Here is a 15,247-nt window from a genome sequence, read left to right as displayed (position 1 = left end):
TTCTGTCCATTCTGTTGTCTCGGAAAGTGTCGGCACTGTGGTGCCAGCACAGACTTTTTAAATAAAGACAGCTAATTCCATTTGACTGAAGGAGAGCGACACAGACTCAAAGCCATGTTTCTGCCTTGCTTCAGGTTTGGGGAAGCTTCACTTTACAAAAAGAAAAGCAGTATTGAGTGAAATTGTCCTTGATAGTCTCCATTAATCCCTGGGAAGAATTAGCAGCAGCTTTATATTACATTCATACATCTTCTGGAAGTGAAGATTTCAGGCTTTCTGTCTTATTCTCAGCTTTTAATAGAGACTTGACACGATCTCTTTGGACACATCATCAGCACAGGTGGCAGAATTAGTGCCCTGCTTTGTCCGGATGCTCCTCGGGGGATAAATTACAGTCCTGCAGGCAGGCAGGGTTTGGAGTCAGCATTATGGAAATAAATGCTTATATCCAGGAAGACACCAACTGCTCTAAAGAAAACGCAGCTGAAACCAGAGAGCTCATGTTAAACAAACCTTGCTGATGAGTTAATTATCCCGAGAGTGGTTCTGGGTCTAATTCAGCCATGTGCCATTTCCCTTCCATGATCAGTCCGGTCTCAGTGTGTGGGTCCTGTCTCGAGCAGAAGCATCAAAACACCGGGGTGATGCTGAAAGGAGACAAAGAGGCATTAAAGAAAAAGTCCGGAGCAGGCTGGAGGGTGAAGAACAGGGTCACGTCATTCAGGCAGGCAGCTGTCCTGCCTCTGACCCTGCCGGGCTCAGCATCCCAGTTCACACCTACAGCTGGTGCAGATAATTGTGAGCACCCATCTCCTGTCCTGGGCACCGGGGAGACACCAGTGCAGGCAGTGCTGGGGGCCCAGAGCTAACCTGGGGCCAGGCCTGGAGGGTTGTCCCTTGGGCTGGTGAAATACAACCATGTACCGCAGAGGAGCACAAAGGACAGGACTCCGGGAACACGTCGGGCGCAGGGAGCAGAACGACCCTGCGGGCACACCCAGCGCGGGACTCGAACCCGCGGCCCCCGGAGCTCAGGGAGCGGCTTGGGCTGTACCGCCCCCTGCTGGCGGCGGGCGGGACCGCCCGGGGACCCGGAGCCCGAGCCGGGACCGGGACCGGGACCGGGACCCCCCCACGGGCCCCGGTGGCGATGGGAAGGGGCGCACGGGGTCAGGGCAGGGCGGCAGGAGGGCTCTGCTGAAGCAGGTGGGGTTTTTGGAGCTGGAACGGAAAATGCACTGGTTGGGAAGGTTCCACAGAAAATCAAAGGCACGCAGGGGACTTCAAGCGACTCTTGGTTGGGCAGATCCGTTCCTTTGCAACAAATGCAATAGAGACAAAATAGAGAGGGAACATCTAATTCCCCTTTCACTCTGAAGAGTGATTTGACACGTACCTGACATGTGTCAAGGAATGCAGACTCAGCCCAGCAGCCAGGGCCGAGTACTTCACACTGCAGCGTGACAGATACACGCTCAGAGTGATGGGGACAGACTTTTTAGCAGGACCTGTTGCAATAGGACAAGGGGTAACAGCTTTAAACTAAAAGAGGGAAGATTTAGACTAGAGATAAGGAAGAGGATTTTTACAATGAGGTTGGGAAGACACCGGCACAGGTTGACCAGAGAAGATGCGCCAGCCCCATCCCTGAAAATGTTCAAGGCCAGGGTGGAGTCAAAAATGTCCCTGCCCATGGCAGGGGGGTTGGACTAGACGACTTCGAAAGGTCCCTTCCAACCCAAACTGTTCTATGATTCTAAGTTATAACAAAAAAAAAAAAAAAAAAAAAAAATTGGTTCAAGGCCAATTTCACTCATTGACACAGTGAAAACAAGACTTTGATAGCACAGATTGATCCATTAACAACATCCGCTAATGAGCTCCTCAGCAGAGCTCCTCACGTGCACAATGGGATGCACTCACCAGCACAGACATGCCAAAGGGCCTGGACACCTGCGAGCACTGCAGGAAAGCACCTCACACCCCTCCCTTGCACAGCAGCAAGAAACGAGTCAGGGTTTAAAAACTCACTGCAATACCAATTAAAACCTCAATAAGGTTCCACGCTTGCTTTTGGCATCCTATCATTGAGCAAGAGAGACCCTTTGTAAACATTTGAGGGCACAGGGGCTTTACAACTGGAATTTGCACATGAAATCGCCGCCTGCTCTGCCAAGGTGTTTTATCTGGATTGCCCCAATACCCAAACACCGAACCACAGCATCCTCCCAAATGAAGAATGGGATTATTCAAGGCATCACCAGGCTCTGGTAATTTCCAGAGGCCTCTCCTGACTGGGGATGCTCAGACCATAAATAATCACTGCACAGTTTTGCTGCCACCGATATTTTCTTGCCCGAGGCAGCCACTCTCCATCCTGCCTCCGAGATAAGGCTGGGGAGTTTCACAGGGTTTGGGTGCTTTGAGTGGAATCTTCTCAACATCAAAGTCCCAGTAGGGTTTTTAGTGAGGCTTTAGAACCAAATTGAGGATTTTTAACGTGCCATACAGCACCCAGCATCAAAGCGACAGCGTCTGCAGGGACCTGCTGTTAACAAAGCCACCGACAGCATGGAAATACAGCTGAACTAAACAGCTTTATCACCAGCATTTTGAGCAACTTTTATGTACAGGAGATGAGCACCCTGGAGGTTTACTCCGAGCAGAGAGTCTGAATAAAAAAACTGACTTCCCTATTTGCCATGTAAAATTAGCCAGATAGAAATGAGGACTTGAGAACCTTCGAGCTTGTGCTGCGCAGCTCGGTATAAATATTCTCATTGAATTATGACACTTTGCAGCCCTCACACACAGAATCAAGGTCATCGCCAGCAGTTGGCAGGAGAGCTCTGCTATTTCAGGATACAATTGGTTTTTCTTTTCCAGCAGAAGTTATTGTAAGCAGGGGCTAGCGGGGCTGTCAGGGGAGGGGCCGTGTTCGACACGGCCACGGGCAACAGCAGCACTGCTGCATGGAAAACACGGCTGTGCTGCTCAGGAAACAAACCCGTGCTGCTCAGGCTCGGCCTCTGGTAACACCAGCAACCTGCAAATCCTTCTCTCCTGTGGCTCATTCCTTCCCAGGAGCCAGAGCACCAAATTCTCCACGTGCCCCCCACAGCCGGCTCATGGTGGAACCCCAACACCAGGGTGATGGTGCTGCCTTGGCTGAGTGATGGTGATGGGGAGGGCAGCGACTGCACCTCCACCACAGCCAAGAGCACGGGTTTGGCAGCCAAACCCAGCTCCCACAGAGGAGTCCAGCCCTGCTCCTGCAGCGTGAGCTGGAACACTCTCCACAGCACAAGCTGCTTTTCTGAGAGCTGGAGCAAATATACCTTTTCCGCCAGTTACCTCTGTTTTTTAGAAAATAAGGAAGACAAGCAAGGGCAAAGCAACGTGGCTGTGACAGAGTGGGATCCACGGCTCCCCTCTGCAGCACTCCACACCAAACAGAGGTGAAACACCTGCTGCCTCACCCAGGTGAGTGGGGATCAAGGACATAACACAGCAATACAGTGACAGCTTCAGAGCCACAGGATTCTAATCCATTTTTGCCAAGCCCTGATGCAAGGAGGAGATAAGACATCTTGAGACTAAATTTTCCAAGGAGAAAAGCAGAATCCCGATTAGATGCTTGTCCCTGTCAAAGAAAACACATGCCCAGCCCCACACTGCAATGCTCTGCCTTCCCACCCCTTTCCCTATTTTCTTTTTTATTTTTAAAGTAACAGCCTCCAGCACCTTTTCAGAGCAGCAGGCACCTTCCCTGCACATGCCGTGACCCCACTGCTGAACGTTACACTGATTCCATTTGTGCAAAGCAGCAGGTCTGAATTCAAAGGCTTTGGGAAGCCTCTCACCAGCCACCCTGTTTGGCCAACAGCAGATATCTGCTGTACACCAGGGCTGGGCGTGCACAGGGCTCCCAGCTGCCACACAGATGAGAAAATCAAGCTAATATTATTAAGTTAATGCCAGCCCTGGGTGCCTCCACCAGCGATCAAAGCCACCTTTGGATTCACCGGCACGCAGTGACTTGTAAAAGGCTGAGCTGAAACAGTATTTCATGGCTTGAATTGCTTCAAATCCCCCAGGAACAAGTGTCAGGGCTTTCAATAGCTATAGTGCTAATAATAAAACAGGGACCTCTTCCAGTATCACAGCACAAACAGTAGTTATTTCTCTCTCAAAGCTTTGATTCCTAAAACCCTTCTTACATTCAGTTTGACATCAAAACACCCATCTCATTCACTCAGGCTGCCACAGGAGAGTTGTGTGCCGCTATTAGAAATAGCCCTGAGGTGAATTAAGAACAGCCTGTAATGATGTTCCACTACAGCAACTTTATTTCTACCAAACCAAATAAATGAGCAATATTTTATCTGATGTGCTTTGGCTCGGCAGAGAGCGGCAGCTGCTCCCCATATGATTTATTGAATGGATGTTTTCTAAATAGCCAAAGCCGGGCTCTGAAGCCAGCCACAAAATTTCACATTCCCTAATAGCTGAGCAGAGATAGAAGAGGGACATTCAGGTTCTGGATAGTGGCAAGTTTGGGCATGAACCATTTTATTTGCAATTTTCCCCCCTATAAACAGAATGTGCGTGCAAGAAGCTGTATAAAAAAAAAAACACAACTATAAATATGGATGCTCAACAACTGGCAGCAATGATACAGGGCACAGACAAACCTCTCACTCTACAGCTGCAGAAGCAACACAGTCCAGCACAGTCAGGGGAGCTTTGGCTGTTCAGAGGCACCGAGTGCTGCCAGGAGAATGGGATGGAGGTAAGGAAAGGGTAGAGGGGGCAAGGAAAGATGGACCTTGGTGTGTCTTTGGGAGTGGTACAAGCAGCACATCCCAGCACTGCAGCCACACTGGGGTGAGGCACCATCGCCCCAGAGCAGCAGCCCTGGCACTGCAGTGAGAGAAAGGAAATAAAGAAATCACATAAGCACCAGCCCTCCAGCAAGCAGGACTGCAGCAAGCACAGCTAAAGCGGGATCTGGGGCTTCTGGAGAACTGGCAAGAGGAAATGGATGTTCACATCAGCAATTAAAACGTGGGGTGTTCTGCCAAAGGACATCACCGAAGCCAAGAAGTTAATGAGATGCAAAACAGGTTGGGACACTCACACTAAGGACACAGGGAGTAACACATTTCATGGATAACACACTTCATTGGGCTCTGACTCCAGCTCCCAGAGACTCCAACACCAGAAGAGTGAGGGCAGGCAGGTGGGTGCTTTTACATGCCCTGCAAAGTGCTGGTGCCTCTGAAGGGCCTGACAGCAAGAGCTGCCAGCAAGGAGCAACAGTCCCAATGGATGGAGGTGATCTAATCAGGGTATTTTAATTCTTTTAATGCCAGAGCCAAGGGAAAAGCTGACAAGGGCAGAGCAAAATCCTGACTGGGCAGCAAGTGCCCGGCATGGGCAGTGCTGGGATTCCTGTCCTGAGAGAGGAAAAGCACCCCAATATTTATAGCCTGAGGAATGCCAAGCACTCAATTCCACACTCTGGCTGAATGTTTGCTCTGGGAGCAGAACCGGGAGCGAGGGATGAGGGAGTGAAGGGCCTGCCAGGGTGATGGAGCGAGGGGCCCCCCAGACCATGGTGAAGAGACACCAGTCTCAGGAGTTCCCATCTGTGGAACTGCTGGTTAAACACACCCAGGCTGGGGGAAAGCTCCAGAGCTCTGCTTTGTTGGTGTTAGTCAGCACGTCAGCCCTGTCTGATGAAACGTCAGGGAAGCCTTAAGGGAAAACAGATTAAAACCTTCACAAAAAGCTCACAAAGGCTTGTCCTGATGCCAGTTCAAGTCCCTGTCAGCAGATTCCCAAACCAAAGCAGCCTTTGATGCCAGCTGGGCACACATTCCCCACAATATTTCACTCCAAGGCTATAAAAACAACAACAAAAAGAATTTCTCTGATACTTTGCCCTTGACTAATGTGCACTTACTGAAATAAATAACCACCTGGTCTTGCCATTGAAGAGCAGCACAAACATTGCCACAAGCAGATTATTGACCAGAAGTACAGAAGCCAAGTTATAAACAGGTTCATAATTCAATAAACAGAACTGTAAAGCATTTCCAAACAGACCATACAAACCTCACTCCACCTGCACTCCAACAAAGGAAGTCAAATACCTATTTATGAGATTCTAACTCCCTATTTTCTATGCCATTCAACACAAAGAAGGAAAAGAATCAAGATAAAGAGAAGGCATATTTTAGCTGTTCAGGATTTATTCGTTCAATTTACATTTGAATCAATTATCCAGGCGAAGCTCGAACGCTGCTAGCCGTGATTTAGGTGGCTGAACACACATCATAAATAGTGCAGCATTCAAGTCATATAATCCATGCCTGGCGTTCCTGGATCACTCCATGAGCAGGAAGAATATCCTGACCCGCAGCGTGCCGTTATTTCCGAGTAGGAGCGTGTGCTTGGCTCCAGCTCAGAACAGAGCCTCCAAAACCTCTCAAACAAAGCCCTGGCTGACATCCAGCCCGGTGGATTAGGGATAAACCCCTGGAAGGCTGGGCCAAGCCCCCAGCTCGGACAGCACTGAGCACCAGCTGGAGGGACAGGAGGGCAGGGTAGGAACCCGCCTGGCTGAGCTGGACATTTGTCCCCCACTCAAGGAACATCGAGGTCATTGATGGCTCCCGGGATGGGAGAGCCCCTTGCTCATGCTGTGCCCGCAGCAAACAGCACAGGGCACAGCTGCCTCTTTTGGGTTGTGACAACTCACCCTGTGCCTCAGGATTTCCTTTTCCTGGTGGCTGTCACAGCACACAGTGCATCTCTCTGAAAAAAAAAAAAAAAAGAAAAAAAGCAGATGAAAAAAACTTCAACTAATTTCACAGCCACAGAGCAATCCTCTCCCCTGTTCAGCTTTTCTCTGGTAGAACATATCTACGCTGCACTAGAGTTTAGCCTTGAACCAATTCAGGAAGGGAGACAAAGAATTATGGAGCCATGTATCCCATTAGCATCCAAATGCAGCTGTGGAGGCAAGGGGTTTTTCCAGAGATAAGGTGTTTTTGAAACAGTACCAGGGGGAGGAAAAATTTCTTTTATGAAACACATTTTTCACAGACCTGAAATCCGCAGCGCGTTATAAAACTGAATTTGTTGATGTTGTTTTTGCTTTACAGCATTAATCACTAAAGGCTTGCTTGGGTGGGCAGGAAAAATCCATTTCCCATTGTATTAATTTCACATCATTTTAGAAGCCTTTCAAGGCCCACATAAATGCAAGTAAACACCCCCAATTCTGGTTGGTCCTGCACTGGTTGGGAGCGCTGGCCAGACAAGAAAGCACTTAAATTCTGACAGCTCCATCACCCAGTACTTGGTTTAAATGAGCATTCCCTGGACACTGTTTTCTCTGGGACATAGAACAAGATGAGATTCACCCTTTGTCCCAGAGGATTACCTGTGCAGGGGGGCAGGAAATGCCTGTCCTGGGATCCTGAGCACTGGGATTTTTCCAGCTTTGAGATTCCACGAATCAACAAAGACCTCACACCCTTGGCCTGCCCTGTCTCCCCATTAAGGTTTCATGAGAACAGTACACAAGGTGAAGGGAAGTGCCAGGAAGGTTCAGTGCAGATATTTGACAAATCTCTTTTGTATTTGCTAAAGCAGATGTGCAGTTACAACACAGGATTGTTACCCCAGTGACAACATGCTCCTTTTAGTCAATTCTTAGTAAAATTACCTTATTTCAGTGTGAAGGAACAGATGGATTTGGTGCATAATCTGGAGATAAACAGACCCAGGTCAGGTGTAGGCAGAAACACAATTCAGAGCTTTGGAATTTTACTGTTCAGTCCCCCAGACAACCACATCTTCATACAATATATATAAATATTGCTTTGGCACATGAACAGCACAGCCTAGGAGCCAAACTGATGGTTGTGGATATGTGAGGTTTGTTATGCCCAGCTTGCCTTTTAGGAATCAAAACAAATGCAGTGTGCAATTGCCTCAGCAAAAACAGGCACTTGGACTGTTCCAGAAGGGGGAGAAAACACAAAAACCAACCCAACCAAAAAACAACAAGAACAAAAGAAACAAAACAAAACAAACAAACAAAAACAAAACAAAAACACAAAAACACAAAACCAAACCAAACCAACAAACAAAAAACAACAAAAAATACCCCAAAAAAACCAACTCTTGGCTTGTATAATTTGGATTTTGAGTAAGGAGCAATCAGGAAAGAAAACATCCCCGTGGACTTGCAGCTGATTTCCAGAACAAAAGCTCCCAAGGGACCCTGAAGGAGGTTCATCTGAAAAACAGAAGATGACCTTCTAGGAGAGTCACGAGAACACATTGCTGCAATCCTGCCCCCTGTCATCTAGTAGGAAAGGGATTTCTGCTAGGAAGGCTTTGCACATCATTGCCACGTTAGCAGGAGCTGGTGTGAAAGCTGTTCTGGCGCTGTCACAGCTCTGCCCCAGCCGATCTCACGCAGCTGCTGCAGAAACTGTCAAGAAACTGGTGTGAAACTTCAGCCTCGCCACAGACACTGAGCTCACATTTACCTCCCGAGGCATTTCAGAGGAGTAATTACGGGTGGCTCGGGCACACGTGCCTTTCCCTTTCTCAAATGCAATTACAGCTGCAGAGAAACAGAAGGAGATTTATGGAGGAAACACCAGCAGAATCAATATATCAGCCCAGGTGGAAGAGCGTGATTTTGAGCTGCTGCTGAACTACACTAAACCACCTAAATTAACTTAATTAGGTGTCAAAACAAGTTTACCTGATATATAAAAGACATTTGTTTAAAAAAAAAAATTCAGTACAATTTTAAAAAAGCAGGCTTGGCTCCCAATCAACACAGCTCCTCTCCTGAACTTTTAAAGACTTCATGTGCCATGAAGCACAAGCCACCTCTTACAGCATTTTATAGCTCATCTCGAATTTATATTTACATAACTGGGATCAGCAATTTACAGACAAAAACAAATCAGAAACAACAGCCAACAACTGACTGCAGAGAAAACAGGGAGACAGTTTAGGATAAAAGCTGCTAACCTTTACATGCCTAAGCTTCAGTAGTGCCACAATTAGCTGTTCACACATTTGAGTGGAGACAGCCACGGCAGAAGACATTTTATATATATATATATACATATATATATATATATATATTTAAAGCTTTGTCCATGCCCTCCTTCCTCCTTTCCCATAAATTTTTCACTTCCCATACATTTAGGGCAGCATTTAAAAACAGAGTAATTTCTCCAAATAATCAGTGAACTCTCCCACCATGGTACGCTCTGTCCTGAAGCTTTTCACAGATGTGGGTGCAGCTGGAACAGGCACACTGCAAAGGGGATGCCCACAGGGTTACAGCCCATAACAAACACCCAACAGATCGGGAAAGCACCAGGGCACCTCCCCACCAGCACCATCGGGGGCACAAGGACACTGAGAAGGAGCATCACTTAGAATTTCTATGGTACAGCAACTCCTATGCCCAGTGGAGAAGCAGCCTGAAACATGAGAATGTTATTGCATTCCAGGCTCAGAGATTTAAGCCTAAGTCAGGGAAAAACCCAGGCCTAATTGTTTTTCCTTTAGAGGTGGCAGGTTCTTACCCCTGCTGTCACACATCGTTTCAGAGATGCTGTTGTTCATTAGCAGAGCAGGACTGAGCAGAGATCTCCTCCTCCTGCAGAGCAGGAGGGCACAGAGGGGAACACAGACTGCTGGGGAGGGTTCAAGGTGTGATGCACCTACAGCTCACCCTGCTCCCACAGGGACCTGCCCGCTGCAGCCCCGGGGAGGTGACAAGCTCACGGCCAAGGAGGCAAAACAGGCTGCTGCCCTGTTTCAGCAGCAGGGCTTTGCAAAAGGAAGATGTGCTCCACGTCTACATCATGGAGCTGAGCGAGAAAAATCCCTTTTTCCCGTCCTCGTGGCCCCAGGGAAAGTCATTAGAAATGAGCTGTGCCTTGGTTTGTAACTCCAACGGGATGATGTTGTTGCTTAACGTGCTTCCACACTTGCATCAATACTGCTGCAGACAAAATGAAACTACTGTGGAACAAAATAAACCATTAGCAGACAAGAGCAATTAGAGAAATAAGAGAGCAGATCATCAGGAGACGATTGGAACCCAATTTTATGTTTTTAAGTGCTGCCTCAGGAGAGGGCAGCCTCAGCAAGCAGATGGACCCTACTCTTCCCCCATGAGTAGGGAGCACACAAACCACAACAAACTCCATTTCAAGCCTCTCCTGACCAGCCAAGATCACAGGCAAAGGCTGGTCCAAACCCTTGCCAAGAGCTGCTGCCAAACCCAGGGTCCAGACCCGAGGAAATCCCAGCTGCCAGCCTCACCACCAGCACTGCCAGTGCATGTTCCTCCTAAGGTCCATGCACAAGAGTCGGATCCCAGCTTTTCTCTAGAATAATCCACCCAACATCAGTGATTCAGGGACTGAAATAGTTTACAAGGCCATTCCCAGCTGCTATTTGAAGCACAATTTTAAGCAGCATGAGTCTTTATTTTTTTACCTAACACGCTCAGGTCTGTACAGGGAACACTCCCTCATGGAGGGTGGAAGCCAGAGGTCCTTCCCTCAGGCACCTACTGCAAAATGCAGCCCTGGCAGGAGCTGCTCACACAGCAGCCACCCCACAGACATTCTGGGTGTGCCTCGTAAAACCCACCCACCCTGCTCCTCTGGGCGGTTGTTACATCATGTGCTGTTATGATCCTCGGTCCCCCAAATCATGAAGGAAAGATCATTATGTACAAAACATTTATAATAAACACAGCCGACGCTGTAAAATACTAAGGACCTTGCCCTGCTGCTTTACTCTTACCTCTAATGATGAGAAAAATGTACTCAGGGAAGAGAAGGGGAGTGATGAGACCTGTACACAAACACCCCCACAGCACAAAAGCTGAGGAATGCAAGAGATCAGGAAAATGCCCCAAAATGTTAGGAAAAGTAGAATGCAAGGCCCGTGAATTAATGGATTCATGCACCTTCCCAGAGGCATCTCTTGGGCCCCTCTTCCTCCAGGCAAACGAGGTCACCTGCAGATCTCCCTGGCTTCACCACCAAGCCAAAGTCCTGCCTTCTCCCAGTAAAATGAGCAAATAAGGATGAATTAATAAAACACCAAGGCACACTGTACTGTACACAGCATTGTTCCACCACTTGTGTTTACCTTCGTGTTCAACACACACAGTAAAGCTCAGGCTTAGATTAGAAAAAGCAACATCAATGTCTTCTTAAAAGCATTTACGGTCATGCCTTTATTTCCTTACTACCACACAGGCGAGCTGGACTCCCAGGGTGACACCTGCCCATCCAAAAGCTGTCCCTCTGTGCCTTGCTGGGGAAGCTGCTCCCCTTTCCCCTGCACTGCCCCTTTTCAAGCTGCAATCCAAGCCTTGCTGGTGATGGAGTGGAAGCTGCCACATGTTTTAGCTTTCCTAATTGTCCCCTACGGTCTACTAAGTGTAATTACCAAATAATGTCTGTGAACACGACTGTGTCCTTGGCAATTAGGGCCACCAGCCCCCAGTGTCTCCTGCTGCAGGTCCCTGGCCACCCACCCTCATCATCTCACAGGCGTGAGCAGAACAGCACCAAACACTCCACCTTCCTCTAACCAGAGCTGGTGACAGGCAGCTGCTCAGGATTTTAGGCAATAAAAGTAACAAACTGTCGGTGTTCTAAGGATCAAGTGCTCAGAGGAAGGATGATGAGCCTGTACAATGGTGTGTTTGCACTTCACACCAGCTGCTGTCCTGTACAAATGTGTCTGGCCAGATCTGCTCCCCACTGCCCTGAGCCTTACCTGTGGCCCCATCCTGCTCCAGAGCCAGTGGCACAGGATGGAGCTGTGGCAGAACCACTCTCACCACCTGCAGTGCCACAGGACCAAAAAAGAGGGGCAGAAAGCCAGAGAAGACTATAAAGGAGACATTTTAACCATTGATAAAAATAACAAAGCTCACGCATCCTTTTCTTGCTCTCACACCCCTGCTCTTTCCGTCAATCCTGTACCTGCCCCCAACAGATTTCCCTCTCAGACTGGGGGCACTGACATGTCCACACAGTCTGTCAGCTCTGAGCAACCTGCTCAGCCAGTTCTCCATGAGCTCGGTTTTCATCCTTGGTGTTTTTAAATGATCTATTTCAAGAAACTTCTCTGCTTTCACTGGCAGTCCGGGCACACCCACACCAGGCACCTGAAAACCCAGCCAAGACAGGGCAAGGCTGGTGTGGCTCCTGCCCGATGGTTCTGGCATCCTGCAAGGGGAACACCCTCTGGGAATGGTCTGCTGGTGATGGGAGCTCCAGAAACCTGCCCCACCTGCGCCCTGGGCTCGGGAGCCTGGGCAGGGTACATTCACCAACAGTTACAATGATTGTAAACACGAAGGTTGGCTTTAAATACTCCTGGTCAAAAATGACAACATGAGGTGACAAGAATTACAGCATTTTCACACTGATTTTAATTGTATTTTGCCCAGGCTGAAGTTAATTTTTACTTGCTATAACTCCAAAATTTAAGTGTCTGACCCTAAAATTATGCTGAACACAAGATTTGTTTGCTCAAGAGCACAGATTTCACATCATCTTAGGAGATCAAAAGCTAGAGGCCAAAATAACTAACTCTTCGGGGACATGGCAATTAAAAATAAACAGAGATAAATATTTATGTGTTTCTTTTCTTTTTAAAACCTATTGTAAGATCTGTCAGAGAAAAGGGCTGCTCCTGCCTCATTTCAGTGCTTCCAGTTCCTTCACAAGCCCTGGATCTGTTGGCACCTCACCTGGGCTCCAGTCCTGCTCCTGAGCTCCCACAACTAACCAAAGACTACAAGTGTTTAAGAATTAAACCCTTTTGGTAGGAGCCAGGCTTCCTCACACACTTTCAAATAAGAATATACGGAGTACAAACAAACCACGGGTTAATTATAAACCTGGTCATAGCAGCTAAGAAAACACTGGAAGGTAAATATCTGCTCAGGTGAGATTATTCTGCCACAGAACCAAGGTCCTACTCCACAAAAGGCCAGCTCACATTAACAGGGGAGTGTTCCATGGGGTTGTACCTGCCTATCTCCTCGAGAGCTTCCGCTGCCTGACACTGCAGCTGCTGCTGAAGTAATGATAAGCCTGAGACTTTTTATATACAAAATGTGAGATATGACCCTCCAAGAGTTCAGGAGCTTTGAAGGGACCAGGAATGAAATCCAACCACGGGCAGCCTGGATAAAATAAAACGAATTCGCGAAGATTTTCACTAAGGACAAGCTCAACAATTTATGGGGGTTCTTGTCAGTTTACCCTTTGTGACTTCAGGAAATCGAAAGGAAGTTACAGGGGGGAGGGTGGAGAGAAAAGGAAAAAAAAAAAGAAAAAAGGGGACTTTCATTGCTTCAGGGATGTGGACAGCAATAACAAACCGTTGTAGAGTTCAGCAGTTCACAGCAAATATTAGATCAAAATTTATGACTCTCAGGCACAGCGTGGATCAGCTGAGCGTGGTCTTGTTTAGAGATTTATCTGATATAAAGTCAGGAACCTCCTGAACCATATTTCTGATTTCAATGCAGGTGAGTACCGGAGTTTAGTTTCCTCCTGAAGGTACTCTAATTCTCCTTAATGTCCAGACAGGAAGATGCACCCATAGCCGTGGTCTGGGCACCTGCACTCCCCTGAGCCCTGCTCTGCTCAGAGCCTGCCCAGGAGCCCTCCTTCCTCATACACTGATGAAGCACAACTGCAGCCTTCCTCAGCACTGAGGATGAGGATGGTCATGTCAGGATTTTGCTCACATTTCTGTTGCAAAATCACCTAGAAGGGAGGGCACAGTGACTCATGTACTGTCTGCTCTCCTTCCTCTGCGCCCAGCATGTGGGCAGCAAGCACAGGACCAACACTTCCCACCTTTTGTGCTGCTGCTTCATCAGTCCTCAGATCTTTCTGCCAGTTTTGCTCGGTTTGTTTTTGCTAAAACTTAAAATTTTAGCAGCAGCTCTCTGGGTCTTGAGAGAATCAGCTCTTATCTTGACATTTTCACCTTCTGCTGGTGAGGTTTTCTGCAAATGTCAGAAGCATCATCACATTCCTAAAGCTCCTACTCTTCAAATCACACCCCATGGACCATTACAGTCCTGCTTTTATCTGAAGTACATTCAACACGTTTGAAGTCTGACAGCACTTCTTGAGGGGCATTACTTCTTTTCAAGATTAAGCACAAGAGAATGTCATGCAAAGGCAGATTCTGCGGCAACTTTACTAAGATATAAAATAATCAGAATTAGAAAGTTACACTGCTGTCCAAGACAAGGCAGAGAGAGAAGCAAGGGCACCAGGAGGTGATGCTTCCTCATTTCTAAAAGAATCTGTTCCTTGGGAGCAGGATTCATGGAGAAGCAGCAGTGGTGCTTGGAGAGTGAGCAGAGTTTGGACCGAGCCTGATTTCACTCCAGCTTTTACCCAAAGCCCAGAACAATGCTGGCCTGATGTCCTTTGGCTTGGGCAGTGTCTTCTCCTTTGGGCTGTTCTATGACAAGGAAAGCAAGATGCCAAGTCTGCAGAAGGAAAACAGGAAATGGGACTCCCTCCAGCACCTTGAGGCGCCGCTGAAGCCTGGTTGTGTGAGCCCACCCAGCACATGTTCCTCCCATCAGCTGCGCTCGCAGCTCACACAAAAACTTTCTGTTTCTTTTGCATATTTCTCATGGATTCCTCTGGATTCTCAGTAACTGTCTGACCACTGGAAATAAGTCATGTTTCGCCATGAAAGCCTCTATTGTTTTTTTCTTCTATCTTTCAGCATGCTGCATGAAATACCATTCATTGGCTCCAAGAGCACCGAGACAAACAGCATCCACCACTAGAAGCACGTGGAAAAGTCAAATCACTTGTTTAGGGACACTCCTGGCAGGATGGCTGCCACATTTCCATCGGAGTCAACTTCTAATGGTTCCACTGGGAACTGGGCAGAGCCATCAGCTCAGCACAGAATAAGCTCCACATCCAAGCAATATTCATTAGAATACCAAGAAGGTTAAATCCCCCACCTACTTCCCTCAGAATCAACTGCTTTGAGAAACTTAGGGCAAAGAGCATGATGCATTTGCAAACAACCACCCCACTCAGGTGCTGGCAGTGCCTCTGGAAGCTGGAAGAGATTCTGAGCATCAACATGTAAATCAGAGCACTGAGTCATGATC

This window comes from Manacus candei, unplaced genomic scaffold (assembly GCF_025592945.1).
Source record: "Manacus candei isolate 608988 ecotype Guabito, Panama unplaced genomic scaffold, ASM2559294v1 h1tg000057l, whole genome shotgun sequence".
Classification (NCBI taxonomy): domain Eukaryota; kingdom Metazoa; phylum Chordata; class Aves; order Passeriformes; family Pipridae; genus Manacus; species Manacus candei.
Note: the sequence above shows the minus strand (reverse complement) of the source record.